Source organism: Beta vulgaris, chromosome 9, assembly GCF_026745355.1.
Source record: "Beta vulgaris subsp. vulgaris cultivar EL10 chromosome 9, EL10.2, whole genome shotgun sequence".
In the NCBI taxonomy this organism is placed as follows: domain Eukaryota; kingdom Viridiplantae; phylum Streptophyta; class Magnoliopsida; order Caryophyllales; family Amaranthaceae; genus Beta; species Beta vulgaris.
In genome coordinates, this window is record NC_079210.1 from 23,949,805 (window position 1) to 23,963,964 (window position 14,160).

Here is a 14,160-nt window from a genome sequence, read left to right on the forward strand (position 1 = left end):
TAATTAAAGTTCAAACTGTGAATAGTAAACACTATGCAAATGTTGCACTTATTTAGAAACGGAGGAAGTATATGAAAACTTATTTATAAAGTTTATTGTATATTTGATAAGACAATGATGATGTAAATATTACTTTAATTGAGAATATAATGATAAAAGATGGTGAATTTGTATTTTATTATTTAAAGTTATAAAACGATTTACCATTTTTAGTATCTCCTTTCTCTTTCCTTATATAATACTAGAATTTTTTGCACGCGATGCGTGCTTGAATTTTTTTTCGAAACAGAAATTCGATTTTTTTCGGCATAAGAGTCAAAATTTGAACATTAATTAGACATACGAAGTATAATTGTTTTTAATTGCAAAATTTGATTGGTTTAGTTTTTGTCACTCAAGTCTCTCACCATTTTTTTTTTTATTTTTTTTACTTTTCAAAGTTAAATTCTATGAACAAAATAAAAAATTTATTGAATTTACTTATGATTTCTAATATTATAATTTTTTAGTTGATTTTTGAATTAAGTACAATACTTCATAAATTATAAAGAAAATAGACACTTTGATTTCAAGTCAATTTTTTCATAGGTTGTAGTTTGTAAGTGAATTTTTAAGTTTTTATAAAGTTTCCTCATTTTAGTGATTTGCATAACGTAAATTATGCAATTTTATGAGTTTAGTTGACTTGTGAGTGATTGTTACAATTATATTTTTGATATTTTTAATTGAAACCCCCTTTGATTTGTAAATGAATTTGCAATTTAGAATGGGAAGGGGGTAACATAGTCTCTTCATTCGGGGACACCATAGCTCCCCCTTTCCCTTATATAATATAGATATGTTGTACTTTAATTCTTGAATGATATTTTACATAAACCTTTTTATCTTGATGATTAATCGCTATTATATAATAGAAAAAAACAGGTCCAAATATATGTAAAAGTTTCATTATATATAGAAAACACTATAAAAAAAGTAAATAATTTTTTTCCTTGTCTAACTTCTAAATTCTGATTTCACTAAAAATACACCTCTATTTTTTATCATGACCCACCATTAATTGTGAATGGTTCTTGAGAATAGTGATTTGCATTGTATGTAAATTTTGGTAAATGTTTTTGTATGTATTGACGTTCTAGGTTATTAGCTAGTTTTAGTTTGTATGTTAATTTTAAGTTTTAATAAAGTAGCCTGATTATTTGAGTGATTTGCGTGATTTTTATAACGTGATTTTCTCAATCGTATGGGTGATTTGTAAAGTTTCATCTTTTAAGTGATTTGTGAGTGAGTGTTGTAAATTTATTTTCGGTAGTTTTCTTTGAGTGCCGATTTTGATTTTAACGTTCCTTTAGTAATTTAGAAAGGGAAGGGGGGCAAAATAGGCGTTTCAAAAGAGGACACCATTGCTCCCCCCTTCCCTTATATAATAGAGATAGACACGTTCCCCTCAACAAAAAAAAAAATATATAATATAGACACGTTTTTATTGATTGTGATATTCCTTTTTCCTTTTGTTATTTTTGTTTTAGTAGTTACTTGAGATAAGTGGTGAAGTTACTAATTTGAAAAAATATTTGTTTCTCTTTAGATTTTTTTTTTGTTTTCCCCTTTTTTTTTCTTTTTGTTATTATATTGGATGTAATTTGCTTCATTAGTTAGGGGTAAAATAGGAGTTTTTAGATTTTTGGTGCTCTACCCCTCAAAACCTATAGAATAGAGATTACTAGTTGGGCCGGGTTCGGGACGGATCAGGCCTAAAAAATGCACATCGGTCGGGTCAAAATTTTGTGTCCACAAATCGCTATTTTAGGCCGAAATGAGCGAGATTTTTGGGCCAAAAAAATACTAAAAAGTCATTTTTGGCTTTCCCAAAGCAAAAAAAAATCGGACCAGGCCCGACCGCAGGCCAAAATATTCTGCCCAAACCCAGTCCAAAAATCGGGTCGAGCTGGAGTTGATCGGCTCTAGTTTAGGTAAACTTTTCGAGTCGTCGGTTGAAAATGAAAGGACAATCACAGTGAGAAAATTTCTTACAACTGTGGGATTCATTTAGGGTTTTTGGTAGTGATTGTCAAAAGCTATACTATTTATTAAAAGCTAAAATTCGTAAATTTTGGGGGAATAGTTGTTTAAACACAAAACTAGTTTTAGAACCCGTGCAAGGGAGTATTTATTACTTTACTTCATATTTAAAAGAATTCACATAAGTATATTGACTTAACTTACCGTTTTACACAAAATCATAAAATCATAAAGTAAGAGTGGTGAAGAACAAAAATTACAAATGAAATTCTCAAATCAATTTATATGTTTATGCAAACACTTCCTTGTCAACTATATTCGTTGTACTTAGCTTGTACGCAAACTGTACTCTTTACCAACGGAAGGATCTTGACATGTACCCTTTTTTCCTCGCAACTCTGAAAACGACAACTTAAAATTGTCCATGGCTGAAAACAAACCTTGGGATATACAGTCCTACATGAGGTAGAGATTGTCCTTGACTTTTCTTTATAGTCATAGCAAAACAAAACGTTAAAGGAAACTGCCGTCTCTGAAATATGATAAGAAATTTTAGTGGAGTCAAACAGGGTTACTGTCATTTTTGGGATAAATACTTTTTCTCTGACATTGTTTCCACAAAAAACAATAACTTCCCGTGTATCGTGCAAACTGCATGGGGAATTTTTTGTTTTATAAATTGAAGATTTAGGAAGTTTGTCCTAAAATCATGGTGGTGAATATTTACTTATGATTTAAAATTTTATAATCATGTATTGATATTATTTTAGAAACTGACTTATAACATGTATCTTCAGTAGCTGATGTAGTTAATGCCACGGTGGATCACATGACCCACCTATATTTTGAAAAAGAATTGATATAAATTAAATGAGTCTTTACTTCTCATAAAGTTTCAGATAAAATCAAAATTCGCACCAACAATAACACTCAGCCATACGCCAGCTTCAGCAACCACTTATGGTAGTCTTATTCTGCCTTCTTGCACCACTGATGCATCATATTTGGCTACCCATTGGTCATTGCCCACTAGCCATGATTTTACTTTTATACCCGTAGAACTGCATGTAAAGTTTTTTGTTTTATAAATGTAATCCCCCATAATTTTAAACGATTTTAGAAATATATATTTTTATATTTAAACCCAAATTAGTTTTAAAATGATTTGATTATTTAAAATGGTTGACTATTTTAAAAGTCAAATGAAATTATTTTCATAATGTAATAAAGTTGAAAATAATTTTATTGAAAAAGAAGTCTAATGGAATCAAAAATCCTAAAAGGATAAAAAGGAAAAGATTCATATTGATGATTAAAGTCTTAAGTTGATTATCTTATTAATCATCAATTTTCACTAGAACTTTATCTCTTTTCCTAAGCCCAAAAAGAGGGAGCCTTATAAATACCTTAATTCTCAATTATTTTATCTCACACAAAAGAAAATTTTCTCTCTCCTCCTTCTCCTCAATTCACACGGCACTCCCTCTCCTTTTCTCCTTTCACGTTTTCTTCTCCCCTTCTCCAAAAGTTCTTTCTTCTTCTTCAAGTAATGTTTCTTCTTCAACAAGAAACGTCACAAGCTTTCCTAAAAGATCCAAAATTATTGCAACCGTGTTGTTGTTGGTGTCTGTGGTGGCCGGCGCCCTTTTCCTCCTCTTTTTGTTGGTTGTTTTCTTTTCTTCCTTCTTAAGATTTCATTAAAGATTATATTTTTTATGTTTTCTATTATTGTTAATCATGCTTATTAGTTTAAATGACTGTTTTATTAAGTAATTTCGATTCATCTATAGTTTATATTATAAGAAAAATTTCAGATTTATTATTATGCTTAGATTCTTAGTTTTAATCATGAAAACATGAGATTTTAGGGTTTTAAATTGCTAGAAAACTATAGTAGTATATTATGTACTATGAGATTTACTTAGTATGTGATTTTAAATATGATATACATGTTTTAAGGGGGTTTATTAATTTTTAAAGATGCTGTAATTTCAGAAAAGGGTTATTTATAGAGTTTTTAAGAGTTTTAATTACTAGAATAGTGGTACTATGCTAGGAATTAAAAATAATTCAAGTTTGACACTTAAAATCGATTTTAAAACGTATTTAAAGGGGGTTTTAAATTATTTAAAGCTGCTGTAATTTTTATTTAAAGTTATTAATTTTAGTTACCTTGTTTTCTAAGCGGAGAATATCTCGTAGGGAACTTTTAACGGATTAAAAGTGTCCTACAGGCTAGTATACACGAGGTACGTACATAATTACGTGCTATGTGGCTTAGTATCATGTTCTAAGGAAGATTTAAATTTTAGTATCATGTATAGGAACCTACTTTGTTCATATATGTGATTTTTGGAAATTATTTTACATGTTTTATGCCTCTGTGCAACATGTGACTTGGAATTTATTATGAATATCGAATTATATGTTTGTATGGAATAATTGATGCAAGCATGTCAAGAAAGTTTATTTATTAATTCGCATGAAGAATTAGTATATGTTATAGAAGTTGAATCATGTTATTCATGTATTCTTTGAGAAGTATTATTTTATTATCTTATGAGGACCGTGGACCTTATTTGGTAAGTTTACAAGTTATGCCTATATAAAGGTAAGATTATTGTTGGCTAGGTTCAACAAGTAAATAAAGTTGAGATTAAAAAGGATAGTATTCTTGGATTGTAAGTTGTGATCACTTGTTAAATCCAAAGATAAAAGAAGTTCAGTTGTGACTGTCTGATTATTATTTATGTGCTATTGGTATGTGTGTGTCAACACAAGTAATAATATGTAAATAACGTAAAGTGTAACGAGAATAGTTATAGACTTTAGACTGGTGCACGTCTAGAGTTGGACATTAAGGGTTGGGGTTATGGTGAGCGTGCCATAGCTTTTCTAGGAATGGATTGATCACCAACCCTCTTTTATTTCAAAGGTTCCTCGATATCGCAGGTCACTCTGAAATGCGGAGTCGCGCCCGTATTTCACATTAGTAGGCAAGACAACTCGTTCCAATAACTATTCCATTTAAAGGAAGAAATGATGTTTAGAGTCTAGTTCAGTAAAAGTTGTCTGCAGAATATTATATGTTTATATTATTATGTATCCCTGCATGTTAATTATGTAGTATCATGTTTAGGACTAATTATATTTGGTATGTAGTACTCAGCTTTGTTGATTACGTGCTTTGTTTGTGTGTGTGATCATGGCTTTGCCTATTGATCCTGTGATGATCCTTCTGGTGAGCAGAGTCGATATAACATTGACATTACAGGTTCGTAGATGTGCGTCTCATTGGGAATCTGGAGTGGAGAGTCTGTGTATCTAGCATAGTTTAATTTCTGCTTTCGTAGAAACATGTTTTATTTCAGTGGTTGATTATTTAAGTTGGTTTTTTAAGTTCTAAACATTTTTCATTTACTTATTGAGTTTTAATAAAGTTAAAGATTAGTTAATGATTTTCCGCTGCAAAATTGTGAATAAGCCGATACGTTACCACACGGGCGATAATACTTGGGTAATTCTCTACTTGTGTATTTATAAAAGAATTTTCTAGAAAGGGAGAATTATCGGGGTGTTACAATAAATTTAAGATTTTATGTTATTTCTCCTAAAATAAGGGTGAAAATATTTACATTAATCTATCGAATAAATGATATAAAAGTTAAGAATATAAAAAATAAGTATATATATATATATGTAAATTTTAATTTGCTATCAGACTCGTGCAATTTGCATGAAAAATTTTGTTCCATAAATTTAAAAAGTTATGATACTTTTTCCTAAATCATTGTATGAATAGTATATTGTGATTTATAGTTTTATAATCATGTATTAAATACTTTGAAAATGGCTTATGACCCGTGTGTTTAGCAGTTGATGTAATTAATATCATTGTGTATCACGTAACTTAGCATCTTTTTTTACAAAAAAAAGTTCATTGAAATTTTTTCGCTTTGCCCACTACTTCATTTAGAAGATTAGTTTAGATCACAAATTGACCACCTCTCGTGCTCAATCATTGAGCCACTTTTGTTCCTGCTTCCTACATTCCCTCTCACCTCCTCTATATCGTGCTACCTTACACCACCATTGCATTAGGCATACCCTGGACACTATTGTTTGCAATCTACATGTACTTTATTCCCATTCACTTTGTATACATTTCTTCTATTGATTTTGTGATTCGTTGATGGATATTGTTTTATTTACAAGGAGGTAAATTACCATACTGAGTTTTCATTGATAAAATTAGAAAGTTTACATGGATGTGGTGAAAAACTTAAAGTTGTGGTACCAATGTACCCATTGACTTGAAATTAACTAATCTTTAGTTAAATTTTTGAAAACTCATGTGTTTGAGTATCTTGTATTAGTTCGTCTTTAATTTAATTGTGGTTTTTTTTTAAAAATGAAAACACATTTTTTATTAATATGGTTAAAATTTCGGAAAATTGGATCGGAGTATTACTTTTAGGGTGAAACATTTTATGAAGTATTATTTTTAGATTCATGCATTGATTATTCATTGATATTTTGTTGTGGACGGTAAGGATGTCAGCGGGTAATTGACCCTACCCGGATCTGTGGATCCAGATCCCATTTTAGCGTATCTAGATCCTCAAATTTTGGACTCGACGGATCCTGGTAGGATCTAGATCCTAGTTTCAAAAAAAACGTTATGCAGGGAGTCCTAAATTATTACCCAGATCCAGATCCAATACCCGTTTTGTTTAAAGTTATTTTAAAATATATAATTAAAAGGGTAAAGCTCAATGTTAAAATCTTAATGTTATTTATGCTTGGATTTGTTGTATTAAGGTTGAATGCTTCTTTAATTTCGACAAATGAAATGCTAAATGGCCTAGTTTTGTCCTTTAAAATCTATAATTATTGTGAAAATTATGGTCGTTTTAAAAAAATAGGCACTACAAGAAAAATAACATTGGGCTACGTTTTTTTCCTCACCCATAAAGAAAATTCCGTCGCCTATTGTTTGTGCGACAAATATTATTTCGACAAAAATTCGTCGCCGTAGGTCCGACGCCCATAGTAAGGGCGTCGAAAAGTTTGATTTCGTCGCCCATATGAACTGTAATGGGCCATGGTGTAGTTTTCGTAGCCCAAAGTAAATGGCGTCGAAATCCTTGACTTCGTCGCCCATGTGAAGTATAATGGGCTATGGTGTGGCTTTTTCGTAGCCCATTATTGTGCGTTAAAAAGTGTATTTTGTAGCCATATTCCAGAAAGCACCTCAATGATTTCTCTTTCTTCTTTTCAAACTATGACTACATTTTATAATTTCATATCCCATACTATACTTTTGGTACGGTTTTTAACAATCCTGGCCTATTTTCTGAGAGGATGGAACACAAAATATTCTTGCCCACATTACGTCACCTGTTATAAATAGGATTTTGCATATAACATAAACCAAACTCAACTAATGCAATACATTTAAGTGCCCAAGTATACCAACGAAAATACTAACTTTTAACAATTTAATAGTAACCAGTAAGCCTAAATATGGCAATACATTTCTATCCATAGTATTGCAAATGCCGGAAAATAGTATATTCAAAAATATTATATTGCCAAAATCCAAAAAAGGGGAACATAACCCTTATATTAATTTGATATCGATGTCCTTAATTAGTTGATCATCGTTTGTACCCAACTTTATACCATCTTCCTTCAATGATCTTCAAAAAGAATAACAATCATGTTAGAAAGAGACAAGAAAAGTATAACCATTGTCTAGTTGGTATATTCTTTACAACTAAAAATTTGAAGAATACTAATTCACATGAAAACAACAATCACCTCACTAGTATGCCCGATTTTAATTTATTTAGCAAAGTTGTGTTTAAAGAACTTGATGCAATGAAGGGAATATATAGAATACCAAATATACCTCTCAAAAGGAGAAACATCCAAATTGCTTCCTAAAGACCATCAAATTTAGTGGCCTCTGGAAGAAGAAATGTAATTATATCATTAAGACATGTGAACTAGAAGGATATATCAATATATAAACAAAGCACAGCTCAATACCAAATTTTTCATATCAGAGTCAAAACTAACAAAATCTACCTAATGCTTTTTCTGAATTACGAAAGGAAGAAAAGAACAAAAAACAAGCCATAGAAAGCACTAAAAAAACATCAAAGTCAAAACTAAAGTCTATAAGAAGTCCTAAAGCAATTAATGCTACAAGCAGGGCATTCTCAATATATCGAGAATGACCTCCACTTCTCTAATAAGTGATAAATATGTAAATGATTGTCTATCCACCAACTAACCTAGATCATATCATACTAGAAAAGTCATGACCACAAACTAGTACTTATCCAATAATATAACTACTGCTCAAAAAAGTCCAAAAGTCTACCAAGTAAACAACCAATGTCAAGTGTCACTAACCAAGTCATGATCAAAAGGGTGCAAATTTCAAGTATCAACAATCTCGTCCAAATGTCTACCAAGTTTACAACTTTATCTTTAGAAAAGCAAAAAAAGAAGTCTGTTAGGGAGTTATATACTATTAAACTAAAAGCATGGAAAGTATATGTTTTAGGAGAATGAAAAACATACCTTGCTGTTGCCTCTTTTTTTCATAATTTCCAATAATTGCTTCATTAAATCCTTTTTCATTTTGGCTTCTCTTGAGATGCTTTCTTCCCTCAATCTCTTCTCTCTTTCAAGACTTTCTAACTTCAGGTTCTCCATTTCTTCCTTAAGCATTTTGTTGTCAGATTGCAAATTTGAAACTTTTGTGCGATTTTTCACCTTTTCTTGTTGTAATTGTTGGATTTCATCTCTAACCTCATTAGAGTTTGCTCTTATGGATCTTTTGGGTGGCTTAGGCCGAACACCAAGCCCTTTTATGTATCCGGAGCAATCTTTGAAAACTTTAGGGTAGGCTTCCATTGGTGTCAGATCATCTTTACCATTTCCTGCACTTCCTTTGTATGCAATTCTTTCAAGGCATTCAAATTCGTTTTAGCAACAGGGTCAATAATCCACTCCCCTGATTCACATTTTTTTTATAAGAATTCATCAATATCCAATGTCACAACTTAATCTCGCCCAAATCTAAAGGTAATTGAGATAATTAGTACATATACCTATGGGTCTTGTCATATAGCTTGACATATATATGTTCATCATCTTGATCTTGAGCGGCATCATCACCCTCTTGTGTGGGTTGAGTTTGGGTTGGTGGAGCATTCAACTATAATAATAAAAAATACTTTAAAATTAGTTATTTTCATGTGTTTCATATGAATATTAGCATTACCTAGACACTACATAACATTTCTTCAAAGATTCGAGATGTGGACTTTGCTCCACAACGATGCTTCACTATACTTGCAAAAAAAAAAAAAAATTATCATAAAGGAGTATCGCAAGATTAAAAAAAAACAACATGCAATGACATTTCACCTTTTGCTTGGGATCATTCCAACAGTCTTCAACTAGCCAATCCCAATTAGTTTTATCAATTTCAGCAGGTCTATTACGTTTTGCTTCATCAATTGTAAAGCCAACACAAAATTCCCCCTTAAGTCGGTATCGCAAACCTCTAAACAAAGAGGCACACTGAGTTTTCAATGCAGATTTGACATGAATGTCACCAACAATGCATGGAAAATTCCATTATGCCTATACACATTTTCACAACACAGGTGCATGTAAAAAAATACTACCCATGATCTAAGCAACATAATAGAAAAAATATACATTTTCACAATGATTCTTTTTTGGATCTACATTTTCCTATCTTTGGATCTCATTATAGCATACTGTAACAGCCCGCTCTTCCGAGCTGCTAATGAAACACACTCGACAACCATAAACAACAATTAACTCTTAATTAAATTACTCCGTAGCGGAAAAATATCCTTAATTACACAAATATCTCGACTGAATTCTCAAATATTATATACAACGAAATATAATAATTATTCTCAAATCAACTATCTAAATATAAACTCAATCCTTAATCTCGGACGACATCATAATCTTGCTTCACTTCCATTCTCGAGCTCTTGATACCAAACCTGCAAATTCAGAGAAGAAATACAAACAAACAAAATTCCAAAATGAGTGGAAAACTCGTAACCTTTACTTCAGCCCGTTATAAACATTTTATTTCTCAAATCATTTTCATCTCAGTACAACGCTGGCATAGCTCACTCTCTTAAACAAATCAGTGACAAGTACGGGCTTTGGACAAAGGACAAACACTGCCTCCAAGGTTCGTTATAGAGCCCAGCAATACTACCCCCAAGGTTCGTTGTGGAGCGTAGCCGACCATATTTGGTCAAAAGAAGTAACCATCCTCTACCTATACCTTGCCCACTTACTATTTTTAGTTCATAAACTAAGCCAGCAAAACATTTGCATATTCATAATCAATCAATGACATTTCATCATCATGTTCATATCTATGGCCATAGTACGAACTTAAGTATCAAAAACATAATAGAGATCCACACACAGGGGCATGAGTAAATGATTTTACTGAACATAAAAGTTACCTTATACGCATCACCGATCCCTTAGTAATTCACCACCAAGAATAATCATGGGCAATTGATCGCCAACTCTAACTTGAACTCCACAATAATATACCTCACAACAATAACAATAATCAATAACCAAACTTAGACTAATCTAAACTAGAAATCATAATCACAACTAATTCCCAATTTGGAAATCCTTTACAACCATAATTCCAAACTCTAAATCTTAAATTCTTTAAACCGATTCTACCTCTTAGAAACATAAACCTAACTAAAACTAAGACTCAATCCTATAACTCAATCCAATTACCACAATCAATAGCCAATTCTAAACTTCCCAATACAAGTCATAATTCTAAATTATTGAAATAAACAAACCAAAGTTAGCTAACAACTTACTTAAACTAATAAGAACATCCATAAGAAAACAGAAAGACAGAGCAACAACTCCACAACAACTAAGTTTCTTGAAACAAATCTAATCAAAGACAAATACAAATAATGTTTCTAACTTACTTAAATTTGATTTCAAATTGAAATAGATGAACTTTTCGCAAAACAATGAAGAAATCATATTGCAAGACAATTATCAAAAGCCAAACAACAACCTCCACAACAAGAAATAGCTACAGCAACAATAACAACAACGCAGCGACGACAACAACAAACCACAACAACTTGGGATTGAATTATGAATAAAAAGGCTCTGAAATAAAAACAAAGAGGTAAATTTACCTCTGCTCTAGTAGGAGCAGCGAAGAACAGGGGAAAAACAGAACAAGGGTGATCTTTCAGCCCACGCCACCACCGAAATCGGAGACAGAAAATAGCAGCGGCACACCACCATAACGACCACCACTACCAAAAAGAGGAGAAAAGGAGCGGAGAACAAGCAGCGACACGAGCAGCACCGCACACACTACCGCGACGAGGAGGCGAGAATACACGACAAGGGACTAGCGCAGCAGCAGTACCGCACCAAGGGGAACAAATAGCTCCGACGAGCTTCATGAACACCGGTGAGGCAACGACGGAGGAGAGAGAGAAAGTGTTTCGGGTTTTTAGTTTTGGGGGTTGGGGTTTTGGGTTTCACGATTTAAGATTTTTTCAGGAGAGAGTTGTTTTGGTTTGGGTTTTTTAAGTTTAATCTTGTATTGACCGACCAAGGAAACGGGGAGGTAGATTGGTTTTGGTGTTTTGCCAAACTAGTTTTAGGACCCGTGCATAATGCACGGGTGTATTTATCTCTATTATATAAGGGATGGGAGGAGCAATGGTGTCCTCTTTTGGAATGCCTATTTTGCCCCCCCCTTCTCTTTCTAAATTACAAAAGGAATGTCAAAATCAAAATCGACACTCAAAGAAAACTAACGAAAATTAATTTAAAACACTCATTCACAAATCACTTAAAAGAAGAAACTTTACAAACCACTCATACAATTGAGAAAATCACGTTATAAAAATCGCGCAAATCACTCAAATAATCAGGAAACTTTATTAAAACTCAAAATTAACATATAAACTAAAACTAATAACCTAGAACATCAATACATTTACAAAAATTTGCTTACAAATCACTATTCTCAAGAACCATTCACAATTACATACTCACAAAAGTTACCTATAAACACAAATCTGAGAAAAACATATGATTTTAACAGCGATATCACACATTCATCCATCGGCAATTTGCGAACTTCCAAAAAGGTACATAATTCTTTTAAGCTTCAAAATTATTGCATATTAGTGAAATAAACAATAGCAACTTAGTCGACTGTTATGTAGTTAAAAAATGGAGATGATAGTAATGAGTTCAAAAGGGCTTTTATACAATCAGACTTAAATTTAATTTATTTTCATATAAAATAAATTTATTTTTTTCTTAAAAAATGCTCATATTAAAATTTTTGCCCAAAATTTTTGCAAAAAATCCATGTTCAGAAATAAATTCTGAAAAAAAAAACAATATCAAACTTTTTGCGAACAACTTTTGCAAAAATCCATTTTCCAGGAAAAAAAAAAACTACATTAATTTGCGAAAAGTAACGATTTTTGTTTTTCTAAAAAAAAAAAATTACAATATCAAATTGTGTATGAAAAATTTAAAATTTCATTTCAAATATAATTGAAGCTCAAAGTGTTAATATTTAGAAAAGGACAAGATTTAAAATGATGAAAATTTTAAATATATATCAATGTGTGAAAACAGACTTTAGAAGTTAGATAAGGAAAAAAACTGAAATTAGTTTATACTTTCCGGTTACAATTTTGGGATCATGGATCAAATTTTACCCTTGCTAATGCCCCAAAAAGGTAGAATTTATTTTTTTTTAAAATGAGGCACGCATCGCGTGCGTAAATTGCTAGTAGCTTTATAACATAAGTAAATTAAGTCACATAATAAAGACGAAACGAATAATACAATTTCACGAATTGTACATGTAATTGTGGTAATGAGAAGGAAGTACAAATAAAACCAAAAGCGCTTAACTCAAACTAAATGTTTGCAAACACTTCCTTGTAGACTACATTTGTTGTAGTTGTACGCACACCGTGTCCTTTATCAAAGGGGAGGATCTTGAGAACTTTTTTGCTCGTAACTCTGGATAAGGCAACATAAAATTGACCATGGCTGAAAACAGGTCTCGGGAGATACAGACCTACATGGACAATGAATGTCCTTGACTTTTATTTATAGTCATAGCAAAACAAACCATTAAAGGAAACTGACGTCTCTGAAATCTGATAGGAAATTTAGTCGAGTCAGACGGGGTGATTGTCATTCTTGGGATAAAAACCTTTGCTCCGACATTACTTCCAGATATAACAGTTGCTTCAATAACACGATTGCCTAAATGTTTAACGACTAACCTCGTGCCATTACATAACCCAGATGTTTGATCAATATTCCTTAGCAGCATAACTGGAGCACCAACCTTTAATCGTATGCTATGATTTGGGAGACCAGAGCACCTTATCGCATTGAGGAATTCAGTGGAGTACATTTCATGTACTCCGAAGTTAACCTCCTCTTTGCTTATAGCGTCCGAACTCAAATACACTTTCTCTTCTCCGTGAATGGTAGATAGAACATGATCATTGACTATCTCGACTATCTCATTCGTAGGGGCCAAAATTGCTCGTTCTTGGAAATATTTAGCTTCCCAAATATGTTCATGTAGGTTCGGATAAGTGCTATCAACAATTGCTGAAATTGGATCGAGGCCTGGATCTATAAGAATATCTTTTACAACCTCAATTACAGCTTTTCCATCATTAGGACCTCCGGCCTTGCCGTCTCCTACGCTTAGTATCCACTCCGAAAATTCTCGCAGTTCATCAGCAGAAGATTTAGAAGAACCCGATTGAAGTCTCATATTGCGAGTAAGCGTTAGGACCTTACACGAATCCCACAAGTAAGACGAATTAACGGTAGCAAACACGATATCTTGCCTCATTCCCTTTGGTACAACTGGTAATATCTGACGTAGATCACCACCAAACACCATAACTTTACCCCCAAACGGCCGATGCGTGTTTCTCCTATCAACTAACCTCATTATGTCTCTCAAACTTCTATCAAGTGCTTCGAAGCAGTACTTATGCATCA

General features: G+C 32.3%; 1 long non-coding RNA gene across 1 annotated transcript; it reads right to left on the bottom strand.

Moving 5' to 3' along the window:
- Positions 1-9,739: 9,739 nt before the first annotated feature.
- On the bottom strand, positions 9,740-12,004 carry LOC125493506 (uncharacterized). Its single transcript, XR_007270112.2, has 2 exons — positions 10,566-12,004; positions 9,740-10,085 (listed from the first exon to the last, which is right to left on the bottom strand). It is a non-coding gene; the product is annotated as an uncharacterized LOC125493506 (long non-coding RNA).
- Positions 12,005-14,160: the final 2,156 nt, after the last annotated feature.